This window comes from Protopterus annectens, chromosome 13.part0 (assembly GCF_019279795.1).
Source record: "Protopterus annectens isolate FY-2018-M chromosome 13.part0, PAN1.0, whole genome shotgun sequence".
Taxonomy (NCBI): Eukaryota; Metazoa; Chordata; order Ceratodontiformes; family Protopteridae; genus Protopterus; species Protopterus annectens.
Window position 1 is genome coordinate 121009218 of NC_056747.1, and position 15133 is coordinate 121024350.

Sequence of the window (15133 nt, forward strand, 5' to 3'; positions counted from 1 at the left end):
TCTACATGAAGTTGATGATGCTTGTGATTTTAGTATATCTACCAGACATACGAGGTCTAAACCTTATTTCTCAGTCCCTGGTCTTGGGATGAAGACAGGTGATTTTTATAATCAGAATAATGTCAGGATGTCCATCCATTCATAGTGGTAAATCTATGGCTATTATTGATATAGGAAGCATTGGCCAATGTTATTGGCTGATCAAGGAATCAGAAAAATTATTGGCTTTAAGCCTAGCTTTTGTTATAAAAATAGGAAGTCTTTGAAGAGGTTACTTTCTTATCCTTCAGGTAATGCATGCAGAGTGTCCACAATTTCAATTTCTGGTACGATACCTTGTGGGAAATGCAGTTACTGCTGTCATATTGATACCAGTAATTGTTTTGTAGATCCTGATACAGGGGTGGAATATTCTTTTAACATTCAAGTGAATTGTTGCATGAAGGATCTTGTGTATCTAGCTCACTGTGTAGCTTGCAGGAGCTTCTATGTAGGGAAAATAATAATAATATTATTAATAATTAATATGAGGATTCATGAGCATCTTTACCATATCAGGAAAGGGAATGCCTGAAAATTGATTGCCTGAATCAGAGAGGACACTTAGGTGATTTTAATAATGTCACTGAGAATTCTGAGCTAAGATGGATTATTACCCCTAGAGCAAATAGAGGATCTGGCTTGAATGAGCATGTTCCTCTCAAGCTGGTATTGAAATCATGGAGATCAGTAAGATAGAATGATGTTTGGGGTTTCCATGAAGTTGTTTGTTTGTATGTTTCTTAATATTATTTTTTAAATGATTTTATTCAGGCTATCTGTGCTGTAGGTCTGTTTCTGTGTTATTATATTGTTTTAATGTAATTGCAAATATTAATTGAGTTATAGTTAGATATTTATGAGTGAGACATTAGTTATTCAACATATTTTTTTATATATTTTATTAATATTGGAGTACGGATTGTGCATTTTAAATTGAATGATATAGTTCGCGATATTTTATAAAGAATGTGCAGCTTATCAGTTTAATTTTGGTGGCGGGCAAGAGAATACATTGCAATTATTATTTAGCGCTTGTGATTGGCTGCCATTGTACTGATCACTTAGCAACCGTGGCTGCTTCAGGTTTCCATTGGCAGTTAGTTTTAGATTAATTTTTTTTGTTTTATATTTATATAGAATTGATTCTAATGATATTTTATGGTCTGAAGAAGCATTTAATTTTAACGTGACAGGACTTACTGTCTTAATAAAGCTGTATTTTTTAGTCCCATTTCTGTGTTGCTCTGCTCCAATTTGACATTGTTTAAAGCCCGTGTTTCAGTGTCCAGTGTATTTTATTTTTCTTTGATACTTCTATATTCACCCGGCACTGTTTATCTTTGGCGGACTTTATTTTGTTTTTTTGGGGGTACTTATTTCATTTAAATAATAAACACATTGTCATCATTAAGGAAACCAAAGAGCACACCCAAAGAACATAGCTCTCTAAAAAAATTACAAATGACTACACAATTTCATAAAGTTAAAAAAAAAATTAAAAAAATATACATGCTTCATCTCTTACACAATGATTGTGAGACTTCATCAGATAAAAGCATCATCTGCAAGTTGCCTTAAATAATAGACAAATCACCTGATGAAGTCTTGCAGTCACTATGTAAGAGACAAAAGTGCTTACATTTTCTAATTTTTTTAGCTTTATTAGAGTGCGTGGTCATTTGTAACTGTGTGCCTTCCTTCGAGCATCTCTGTCTGGTTATTCGTTGTGGTTTTACAGTTTGTCTTTTTACCATTTGTCACTAAAAAAAGCTACAGAACAGGTTTAACAAAACTGTGAAACTGCAATGACTGACACAGACTATAATCCTCAATAATTTACCAAGGGAAAAATACTAGCAGCTGATGTAGAGGATTAAGGCTCTTGCCTCTTACAAGTAAGGTGCAGGGTTTGAGCCTGAGCTAGTCACTTAATTAAACTGCCACACACACACACACACACACACACACACACACACTTACTTTTGTGAAATCTGCACCTGAATCTTGCTAACAGGAACACTGTGAAACCCATCTCACTAGACTGTACTGATGTTGCCTGTTCTACTGTGGAAAAAACATTTCTGCTATGAAATCTGCATCTAAAACTGTTCTACTGTGAAATCCACATCCTGAACAGAACGCTGCAAGAAAAACTCTTCAGCTGCTGTGAAACCCATCTTGCTGCACTCTTCCTGTGTTGTCTGTTCTGCTGTGAAGTTAAATCTTGAGCCATCTATATGTGTGCATGCTCCCGTCTCATTGGCTGAAAGTGTCAAGCAGGAAGCAGCAGGATGTGGCAAAGCATAAAAGCTTTGTTTTATTAAAGCAACAGTACACAGACTGTAAATGAAGGAAAACGTTTCTTTCTTTCTTTGTATTTTTTTTAATTTAATGTTGGGGCTGGGCCCACTAGTCAGCACCAGGCTCTAGGCCAGCTGCATTGGTTGCTTAGTGCTGGACCTGGTCATCTTCAGGGTTAATCTACATAAATATCAAATACCACATACTCTTTTCTATGCTTTTCCATCCTAAAACTTAACTTTCCAATTTCAGTAGCAAGATTTTTCACTTAAAAGGTTTATGGTGGTATTATACCAGAGGCACTACCACTGACTGCTTTCCTTATGTCTAAATGTTAATCTGTTTCTTACAGTTTTCACTAGCAAATGAGATCTCTTATCCAACTGAAGAATTGTAAATTTGTATTTATCACAGATGATAAAGATTAGGTCTCTGATCATAATCAGTTTTTTTTTTACGTTTTAGAAATGGATTTCAAGTAATTCACCTTCACAGGCACTGCAAATTGAATGAGTTTTCTGAAAAATTTTCAACAATGGATAATAAACATATTTATGACAAGCTTGTCATAACAGTTTTTAGTATATGGAGCTAAACATGAACTGCTAATTATTGACAATTATACAATGACTAATCATTAACCTTCAAAAACGTGCATGCTGATTGGTCAGCCCATCCAGCATGCCCATTGTAAAATCCAGCATATTCTAGTAGAAAAAGTCCAGTTGCCCAGACTTTCTTGTATTAATATGTGCTATGGTTTAGGTTGAGAAGTAAAAAATCTGAGAATAGTTTAGAGGTATGAGAGAGACGGGGCAGAAAAACAAGGGGAATCAGCTATGTTATGCAAAACTAAAGCAAAACAATTAACAAGCATGGGAATCTTTCTAGTTCCAACCTCATCAACAGGAGTGTTGAGGAAAAAAAATAAAAAAAACGAAAAACTAGTAGTCTTAAAACTTTGTTGATGAGCTCAGTCACAATAATTTCCAAAAATCATGAAACCCAGGTAGTGTTCCAAAGCAACAAGCCTTTATTCATCACAGACAAGTGATCCTCAGTAACAAAAAAATGTAAAAATGAGAAATGCTTTACAGTGTTAAAAATGTCACATTTTATACACTTAGAAGTAGGCGTGGGAAATAGTTGCATTGTTTAATTTTAAACCAGCCTATTCCAGGCAAACAATATAAACAGGGCCATAAAAGTGCATTTAGTAACATCAGGTACTCCGCGCACACACACACACACACACACACACACACACACACACACACACACACACACACACACACACACACACACTACTACTACTACTGATTAGATCAAACAAAATCCTAGTTAAGGATAACACTACCCATCTATTTACAACCCACATTCCAAAATCAGGTATTAAGAAAAGTATAACATACATATAAAAAGACTGACTTTTAACTAAAATCGCTTTCGGCTAACTTATGCAAAAAAGCCTTCATCAGGTCAGTGACATGAAGTAAAATCATATACATAGGTAGATTAGTAAAAAGAGCTAACTAGATAGATAAAAGAAAAAGCACACATAGCTATCTAAACCTAAACATTATCTAATTAGAACACTAAATATAAATATATATCTGTATAAAAATATCTTATAAACATCCATCCATATGTATTAATGTGCATAAAAACTAAATTATTTACAGCTCAGAAGAAAATGTCAGTGCTTTGCAGTTGAGAGAAAAAAAACACCTGTCATGGCAGTTTTCATGTTTACAGCTCCCAAAAAATGTTTATACAATGAAAACCAGTAGAAAAAAATACACAAAAATATAGAAAACTGTGAATTAAGTAAACTAGTAATGTATAAAAGTGTATGGGTGTGTGCATGAGTGTGCATCAGTGTGCACCAGCATGCTAAATGGGGGAATTATATTAAAACTTTATGGTAATAGTGTCATGAAAAAATGTGTTTTGAATCTACCATTTAAAACTCTAGTGTGATACAAGAGTGTACTAAATCTAATCAAATCAGAACTGAGGTTGAAGTAACAAAATATATATATATATATATATATATATATATATATATATTATATTTACACACACTATATATATTTTTATTATTTTTAGTGTGTTTGGTAACTTAGTACATAAAAATATTTGCTCACAAATTTCCTAAAAAAAAAAAAAACTTTACAGAATGTGTGGCAGCTTACATAAATTCAACACACTCTTAATAGAGCAATAGTAGTTAAGTTCTGGTTTTCTGAATGCATTTAATTTCAGCTGCCAGCATAATTCTTTTTTCTCCAAAACACCTTTGACATCCCCTTTAAGCTCATCTATCTCCACACAGTCCAGAGTGATAAATGTAAAACCTGAATGTCTGGGGTGTTCTAATACGTGTTTGGATAAGACATTCCTCTGGCATTTACGTCTGATGTCGGAAATATGACCAGAAATACCCCTTTTCAGTTTATTCATAGTCTTATCTACATAAAATACAGGGCCGGCATTACACTTGGACCTATATACAACTGTTTTAGTATTACAATTACCACCTGCTGTTGATTTCACCATCTTTTTAAGAGAGGGGCACTCAAATGTGTCACACTCCATCAAGTACTCAATTCACAGAAAGTGCAGCTAGGTGGCCCACAGATTTTAGTGCTCATGTCATCCTGGTCTTCTTTAAGTTTCTTTTCCACATAGCTATGTATGCTTCTGTTCTTTTTATATACAAAGGTAGGGTGTTCTCCTAAAACCCCTACAAGCTGCTGATTGTCAATCAGGTTGGCTCAACCATAATCAATAATGGCTTTAACTGTATTGAAATCACAGGTGTAAGTTAGAATGCAACTGTCCCTACTTTTCTCTTCTTATAGATTGGGGTGACCTCATTGCATAATTATACCAAAAGGCCTATTCCACATAAGTTCATTGTTAGTTTTAGAATCTCTAATGTGATTCAGGATCATATGCAACATGTTTGCTTCTTATCCTCTGGTTAAGAAATCATTTTCAAGATCATTCATATTTTTGAGAAAATGTGGGATATGTGCTAATCTATAACCATGTGATTTTATTACACTGTCTTAGTTTTTTACTGGATGCATACTGTCTATGTGAAGCAAGTAGTTCACTCTTCTTGGTTTCCTGTATAAGTTTCTAATTAGTCTTCCTCTTTCTTTATCAATATTGACAGCCATATCAAGGAACTGCACTGACTCCAAACTGATGGACGTGGTTTCAGGAAGAAGGTGGAGTTACTGATGTAGTGGATACATTCAGTGAGTTTAGATTTCTTACCTTGCTAGACAATAAATACATCATCTATAAAGCGAAGGCAGCTGGTCATAAATCTTCAGTATTCACTTTGCAGCACAAATTCTCCTCCCACTTTTCTAAAGCTACATTGACCAGGCTATGGGACATAGCTGCACACATGGCTATCCCCCTTGTTTGTTTGTAAGCCTGGCCATTGAAACTGAAAAAATTGTAACACAATAGCGAGTCTATTAGCTTTCCCAAGTGTTCATCTTGCCCATTTGTAGCATTGTTACTGCTGCTATAAGCCTCTGTAGCTGCTGCAATACAGTACATGTGTGGTAACACAGTGTATAGGGCTTCAGCCTGTTATGACTGCAGACTGCTTTGCTCTTCCTGCCCTAAACTGAGGAATGAACTTTTTTTTCTCCTCTGAGGGGCATCAGATCTGTGTATCATCACTGGATGCAAAATCACTCACCTCTCTGACTGAGCCTGCATATCTCAAAGAAATCCCTTTACTGATAGATACAGAATACATATCTATATCTATATCTATCTCTCTCTCTCTCTCTCTCTCTATATATATATATATATATATATATATACCGATAGAGATATATGTGGGTGTGTGTATGCGCATGCATGTATTCGTGCATGTGTGTGTGTGTGTGTGTGTGTGTGTGTGTGTGTGTATGTATATATAATTAGCAAGGATGTGAGGGGTCACATATCTTGGAAAATCCCCTTTGCTCTGAGATACAGACATCAAGGTGTTGGCATATATAAATAGTAGCGGTATAGAAGTTTAGTGCTCTTTTAACTGAGAAATTCCCTTCACTCCAAGATGCAAAAATGATGCAGTTGGTATACAAAACTAGCACAGGTGTTTTTAGCACAATATCCACTCTCCAACAAATATGTAATGAACTTCTGTTGTGAAGCTCTAAACATAAACTGCATAATCCCTCCCAGCTTGTAAATATTTACAGCACCACAGTCAGACTGATAGACACTTCTGTTTGCATTATGAAGTAGGAGATGTAAATAGAGGCCAGGAGTTACACATGAGTGATTCATTGTACATGCAATCAGGATGCATGCACCATTTGGCACGAGAAAAGAAAGCCAGAGATTATGTTCCCATTGCCACTAGCTACTGAATACCATCCAGTAAAAAGAAAAATAATGAAATCTTTCATACTAAGCTACTGGTACATGTTTGCTTTTGAAGGTAGTTACTGAAAAAAATATTTGTTTGAATATCACTGTACCAAGGCTGTTATTATATATGAATATCACTGTACCAAGGCTGTTATTGTATATAAATATCACTGTACCAAGGCTGTTATTGTATATGAATATCACTGTAACAAGGCTGTTATTGTGTATGAATATCACTGTAACAAGGCTGTTATTATATATGAATATCACTGTACCAAGGCTGTTATTGTATATAAATATCACTGTACCAAGGCTGTTATTGTATATGAATATCACTGTAACAAGGCTGTTATTGTGTATGAATATCACTGTAACAAGGCTGTTATTGTGTATGAATATCACTGTACCAAGGCTGTCATTGTAAATGAATATCACTGTACCAAGGCTGTCATTGTATATGAATATCACTGTACCAAGGCTGTTATTGTATATGAATATCACTGTACTAAGGCTGTTATTGTCTATGAATATCACTGTAGCAATGCTGTTAATTGTATATGAATATTACTGGATATGAATATCACTGTACCAAGGCTGTTATTGTATATATGAATATCACTGTACCAAGGCTGTTATTGTATATGAATATCACTCTACCAAGGCTGTTATTGTATATATGAATATCACTGTACCAAGGCTGCTATTATATATGAATATAACGGTATATGAATATCACTGTATCAAGGCTGTTATTGTGTATGAATATCACTGTACCAAGGCTGTCATTGTATATGAATATCACTGTAACAGTTTTTTACTCTGAAAAGGCTGTTGGCCGAGGCACTAAGAGATTAAGAATTGTTTCTGCAAATATACTGAACTGTATTGAATAAATTATCCAGACTTTGAAAGTAGAGCTGGGACTCACTTTTTGTTCTTGTTGTTGAAAATATAGTTGGTGGTTTTTCTGTTGTTTTACAACATCACTGTAACAAAGCTGTTATTGTGTATGAATATCACTGTACCAAGGCTGTCATTGTAAAATGAATATCACTGTATCAAGGCTGTTATTGTATATGAATATCACTGTACCAAGGCTGTCATTGTATATTAATATCACTGTATATGAATATCACTGTACCAAGTCTGGCATTGTATATGAATATCACTGTATATGAATATCACTGTATATGAATATCACTGTACCAAGGCTATTATGTGTGAATATCAATGTACCAAGGCTGTTATTGTGAATGAATATCACTGCACCAAGACTGTCATTGTATATATGAATATCACTGTACCAAGTCTATCATTTTATATGAATATCAATGTTCCAAGGCTGTTATTGTATATGAATAACACTGTTTATGTATATCACTGTACCAAGGCTGTCGTATATGAATATCACTGTATATGAATATCACTGCACCAAGGCTGTTATTTCTGTATGAATATCACTGTACCGAGGCTGTCATTGCATATGAATATCACTGTACCAAGGCTGTTATTGTATATTAATATCACTGTATATGAATATCACTGTACCAAGGCTGTCATTGTATAAGAATATAACTGTATATGAATATCACTGTATCAAGGCTGTTATTGTGTATGAATATCACTGTACCAAGGCTGTCATTGTATATGAATATCACTGTAACAAGACTGTTATTGTATATATGAATATCACTGTACCAAAGCTGTTATTGTATATATGAATATCACTAGACCAAGGCTGTTATTGTATATGAATATCACTGCATATGAATATCACTGTAACAAGGCTGTCATTGTATATGAATATCACTGTACCAAGGCTGTTATTGTATATGAATATCACTGTACCAAGGCTGTCATTGTATATGAATATCACTGTACCAAGGCTGTTATTGTATATATGAATATCACTGTACTAAGGCTGTTATTGTCTATGAATATCACTGTATCAAGGCTGTCATTGTATATGAATATCACTGTACCAAGGCTGTCATTGTATATGAATATCACTGTACCAAGGCTGTTATTGTGTATGAATATCACTGTATATGAATATCACTCTACCAAGGCTGTCATTGTATCTGAATATCACTGTATGTGAATATCACTGAACCAAGTCTGTCATTGTATATGAATATCACTTTATATGAATATCACTGTATCAAGGCTGTCATTGTATATGAATATCACTGTATATGAATATCACTGTACCAAGGTTGTTATTGTGTATGAATATAACTGTATCAGGGCTGTCATTGTATATGAAGATCACTATACGAAGGCTGTTATTGTATATGAATATCACTGTACCAAGGCTGTTATTGTATATGAATATCACTGTACCAAGGCTGTCATTGTTATGAATATCACTGTACCAAGGATGTTATTGTGTATGAGTATCACTGTACCAAGGCTGTTATTGTACATGAATATCACTGTACCAAGGCTGTTATTGTATATGAATATCACTGTACCAAGGCTGTTATTGTAGATGAATATCACTGTATATAAATATCACTGAACCAATGATTTTGTTTTGTATGAATTTCACTGTACCAAGGCTGTTATTGTATATGAATATCACTGCACCAAGGCTGTTATTGCATATGAATATCACTGTCCCAAGGCAGTCATTGTATATGAATATCACTGTACCAAGGCTGTCATTGTATATGAATATCACTGTACCAAGGATGTTATTGCATATATGAATATCATTGTATAAAAGCTGTCATTGTATATATGAATATCACTGTACCAAGGCTGTTATTGTATATGAATATCAATGGCCCAAGGCAGTCATTGTATATGAATATCACTGTAGCAAGGCTGTTATTGTATATGACTATTACTGCATATGAATATCACTGTATCAAGGCTGTTATTGTATGTATGATAATCACTGTAACAAGGCTGTTATTGTATATGAATATCACTGTATATGAATACCACTGAACCAAGGCTGTTATTGTCTATGAATATCACTGTATCAGGGCTGTTATTGTATATATGAATATCACTGTACCATGGCTGTCATTGTATTTGACTATCGCTGTACCAAGGCAGTTATTGTACATGAATATCACTGTACCAAGGCTGCCATTGTATATGAATATCTCAGTATATGAATATCACTGTACGAAGGCTGTTATTGTATATGAGTACCACTGTATATGAATATCACTGTACCAAGGTGGGCATTGTATATGAATATCACCATATATGAATATTAGTGTACCAAGAAAGTCATTGTATATGAATATCACAGTATATGATATCACTGTACCAAGGCTGTTATTGTATATGAATATCACTGTATATGAATATCACTGTACCAAGGCTGTTATTGTATATGAATATCACTGTATATGAATATCACTGTACAAAGGCTGTTATTGTATATGAATATCACTGTCCCAAGGCTGTCATTGTATTTGAATATCACTGTACCAAGGCTGTTATTGTATATGAATATCACTGTATATGAATATCACTGCACCAAGGCTGTTATTGTATATATGAATATCACTTTACCAAGTCTGTTATTGTATATGTATATCACTGTACCAAGGCTGTTATTTTCCATGAATATCACTGTACCAAGGCTGTTATTGTATATATGAATATCACTGTACCGAGGCTGTCATTATATATGAATATCACTGTACCGAGGCTGTCATTGCATATGAATATCACTGTACCATGACTGTTATTGTGTATGAATATTACTGTATATGAATATCACTGTACCATGGTTGTCAGTGTATATGAATATCACAGTACCAAGGCTGTTATTGTATATGAATATCACTGTACCAATGCTGTTATTGTATATGAATATCACTGTACCAAAGCTGTTATTGCGTATGAATATCACTGTACCAAGGCTGTCATTGTATATGAATATCACTGCACCATGACTGTTATTGTGTATGAATATTACTGTACCAAGGCGGTTACTGTATATGAATACCACTGTACCAAGGCTGTCATTGTGTATGAATATCACTGTACCAAGTTTGTAATTATATATGAATATCACTGTACTGAGGCTGTTATTGTATATGAATATCAATGTATATGAATATCAATGTACAAAGGCTTTTATTGTATATGAATATCGCTGCATATAGGCTATTATATATGAATATCACTGTCCCAAGGCAGTCATTGTATATGAATATCACTGTAGCAAGGCTGTTAATTGTATATGAATATTACTGGATATGAATATCACTGTACCAAGGCTGTTATTGTATATATGAATATCACTGTACCAAGGCTGTTATTGTATATGAATATCACTGTATATGAATATCACTGAACCAAGGCTGTTATTGTCTATGAATATCACTGTAACAGGGCTGTTATTGTATATATGAATATCACTGTACCATGGCTGTCATTGTATTTTAATATCACTGCACCAAGGCTGTTACTGTATATGGCTATCACTGTACCAAGGCTGTTATTTTCTATGAATATCACTGTACCAAGGCTGTCATTGTATATGAATATCACTGTACCACGGCTGTTATTGACTATGAATATCACAGTACCAAGACTTTTATTGTATATATGAATATCACTAGACCAAGGCTGTTATTGTATATGCATATCACTGTATATGAATATCACTGTACCAAGGCTGTCATTGTATATGAATATCACTGTACCAAGGCTGTTATTGTATATGAATATCACTGTACCAAGGCTATCATTTTATATGAATATCAATGTTCCAACACTGTTTATGTATATCACTGTACCAAGGCTATCATATATGAATATCACTGTATATGAATATCCCTGCACCAAGGCTGTTATTTTTGCATGAATATCACTGTACCGAGGCTGTCATTGTATATGAATATCACTGTACCAAGGCTGTTATTGTATATTAATATCACTTTATATGAATATCACTGTACCAAGGCTGTCATTATATAAGAATATCACTGTATTTGAATATCACTGTATCAAGGCTGGTATTGTGTATGAATATCACTGTACCAAGGCTGTCATTCTATATGAATATCACTGTGACAAGGCTGTTATTGTATATATGAATATCACTGTACCAAGGCTGTTATTGTATATATGAATATCACTAGACCAAGGCTGTTATTGTATATGAATATCACTGTAACAAGGCTGTCATTGTATATGAATATCACTGTACCAAGGCTGTAATTGTATATGAATATCACTGTACCAAGGCTGTCATTGTATATGAATATCACTGTAGCAAGGCTGTTAATTGTATATGAATATTACTGGATATGAATATCACTGTACCAAGGCTGTTATTGTATATATGAATATCACTGTACCAAGGCTGTTATTGTATATGAATATCACTGTATATGAATATCACTGAACCAAGGCTGTTATTGTCTATGAATATCACTGTACCAGGGCTGTTATTGTATATATGAATATCACTGTACCATGGCTGTCATTGTATTTGAATATCACTGTACCAAGGCTGTTACTGTATATGACTATCACTGTACCAAGGCTGTTATTTTATATATGATTATCACTGTACCAAGGCTGTCATTGTATATGAATATCACTGTAACAAAGCTGTCATTGTATATGAATATCACGGTACCACGGCTGTTATTGACTATGAATATCACAGTACCAAGACTGTTATTGTATACATGAATATCACTGTACCAAGGCTGTTATTGTATATATGAATATCACTAGACCAAGGCTGTTATTGTATATGAATATCACTGTATATGAATATCACTGTACCAAGGCTGTCATTGTATATGAATACCACTGTACCAAGGCTGTTATTGTATATGAATATCACTGTACCAAGGCTATCATTGTATATGAATATCACTATACCAAGGCTGTCATTGTCTATGAATATCACTGTGCCAAGGCTGTTATTGTATATGAATATCACTGTATATGAATATCACTGTACCATGGCTGTTATTGTATATGAATATTTCTGTATATTAATATCACTCTACCAAGGCTGTTATTGTATATGAATATCACTGTATACAAATATCACTGTAACAAAGTTGCTATTGTATATGATTATCACTGTATATGAATTTCACTGTACCAAGGCTGTCATTGTATATGAATATCACTGTATATGAATATCACTGTACCAAGTCTGGCATTGTATATGAATATCACTGTATATGAATATCACTGTACCAAGGCTATTATGTGTGAATATCAATGTACCAGGGCTGTTATTGTGAATGAATATCACTGCACCAAGACTGTCATTGTATATATGAATATCACTGTACCAAGTTTATCATTTTATGTGAATATCAATGTTCCAAGGCTGTTATTGTATATGAATAACACTGTTTATGTATATCACTGTACCAAGGCTGTCGTATATGAATATCACTGTATATGAATATCACTGCACCAAGGCTGTTATTTCTGTATGAATATCACTGTACCGAGGCTGTCATTGTATATGAATATCACTGTACCAAGGCTGTTATTGTATATTAATATCACTGTATATGAATATCACTGTGTCAAGGCTGTCATTGTATAAGAATATCACTGTATATGAATATCACTGTATCAAGGCTGTTATTGTGTATGAATATCACTGTACCAAGGCTGTCATTGTATATGAATATCACTGTAACAAGGCTGTTATTGTATATATGAATATCACTGTACCAAGGCTGTTATTGTATATATGAATATCACTAGACCAAGGCTGTTATTGTATATGAATATCACTGTATATGAATATCACTGTAACAAGGCTGTCATTGTATATGAATATCACTGTACCAAGGCTGTTATTGTATATGAATATCACTGTACCAAGGCTGTCATTGTATACGAATATCACTTTACCAAGGCTGTCATTGTATATGAATATTACTGTACCAAGGCTGTTATTGTATATGAATATCACTGTACCAAGGCTGTTATTGTATATGAATATCACTGTATATGAATATCACTGTAACAAGGCTGTCATTGTATATGAATATCACTGCACCAAGGCTGTTATTGTATATGATTATCACTGTACCAAGGCTATCATTGTATATAAATATCACTATACCAAGGCTGTCATTGTCTATGATTATCACTGTACCAAGGCTGTTATTGTATATGAATATCACTGTATATTAATATCACTGTACCATGGCTGTTATTGTATATGAATATTTCTGTATATTAATATCACTCTACCAAGGCTGTTATTGTATATGAATATCACTGTATACGAAGATCATTGTAACTAAGTTGCTATTGTATATGAATATCACTGTATATGAATTTCACTGTACCAAGGCTGTCATTGTATATGAATATCACTGTATATGAATATCACTGTACCAAGTCTGGCATTGTATATGAATATCACTGTATATGAATATCACTGTACCAAGGCTATTATGTGTGAATATCAATGTACCAAGGCTGTTATTGCGAATGAATATCACTGCACCAAGACTGTCATTGTATATATGAATATCACTGAACCAAGTCTATCATTTTATATGAATATCAATGTTCCAAGGCTGTTATTGTATATGAATAACACTGTTTATGTATATCACTGTACCAAGGCTGTCGTATATGAATATCACTGTATATGAATATCCCTGCACCAAGGCTGTTATTTCTGTATGAATATCACTGTACCGATGCTGTCATTGTATATGAATATCACTGTACCAAGGCTGTTATTGTATATTAATATCACTGTATATGAATATCACTGTACCAAGGCTGTCATTGTATAAGAATATCACTGTATTTGAATATCACTGTATCAAGGCTGTTATTGTATATGAATATCACTGTACCAAGGCTCTCATTGTATATGAATATCACTGTGACAAGGCTGTTATTGTATATATGAATATCACTGTACCAAGGCTGTTATTGTATATATGAATATCACTAGACCAAGGCTGTTAATGTATATGAATGTCACTGTAACAAGGCTGTCATTGTATATGAATATCACTGTACCAAGGCTGTTATTGTATATGAATATCACTGTACCAAGGCTGTCATTGTATATGAATATCACTGTAGCAAGGCTGTTAATTGTATATGAATATCACTGTATATGAATATCACTGAACCAAGGCTGTTATTGTCTATGAATATCACTGTACCAGGGCTGTTATTGTATATATGAATATCACTGTACCATGGCTGTCATTGTATTTGAATATCACTGTACCAAGGCTGTTACTGTATATGACTATCACTGTACCAAGGCTGTTATTTTATATATGATTATCACTGTACCAAGGCTGTCATTGTATATGAATATCACTGTACCAAAGCTGTCATTGTATATGAATTTCACGGTACCACGGCTGTTATTGACTATGAATAT

General features: G+C 33.9%; 1 pseudogene; it reads right to left on the reverse strand.

Moving 5' to 3' along the window:
• Positions 1-2141: 2141 nt before the first annotated feature.
• Positions 2142-15133, reverse strand: part of LOC122787843 — a 39124-nt pseudogene continuing 26132 nt past the window's right edge.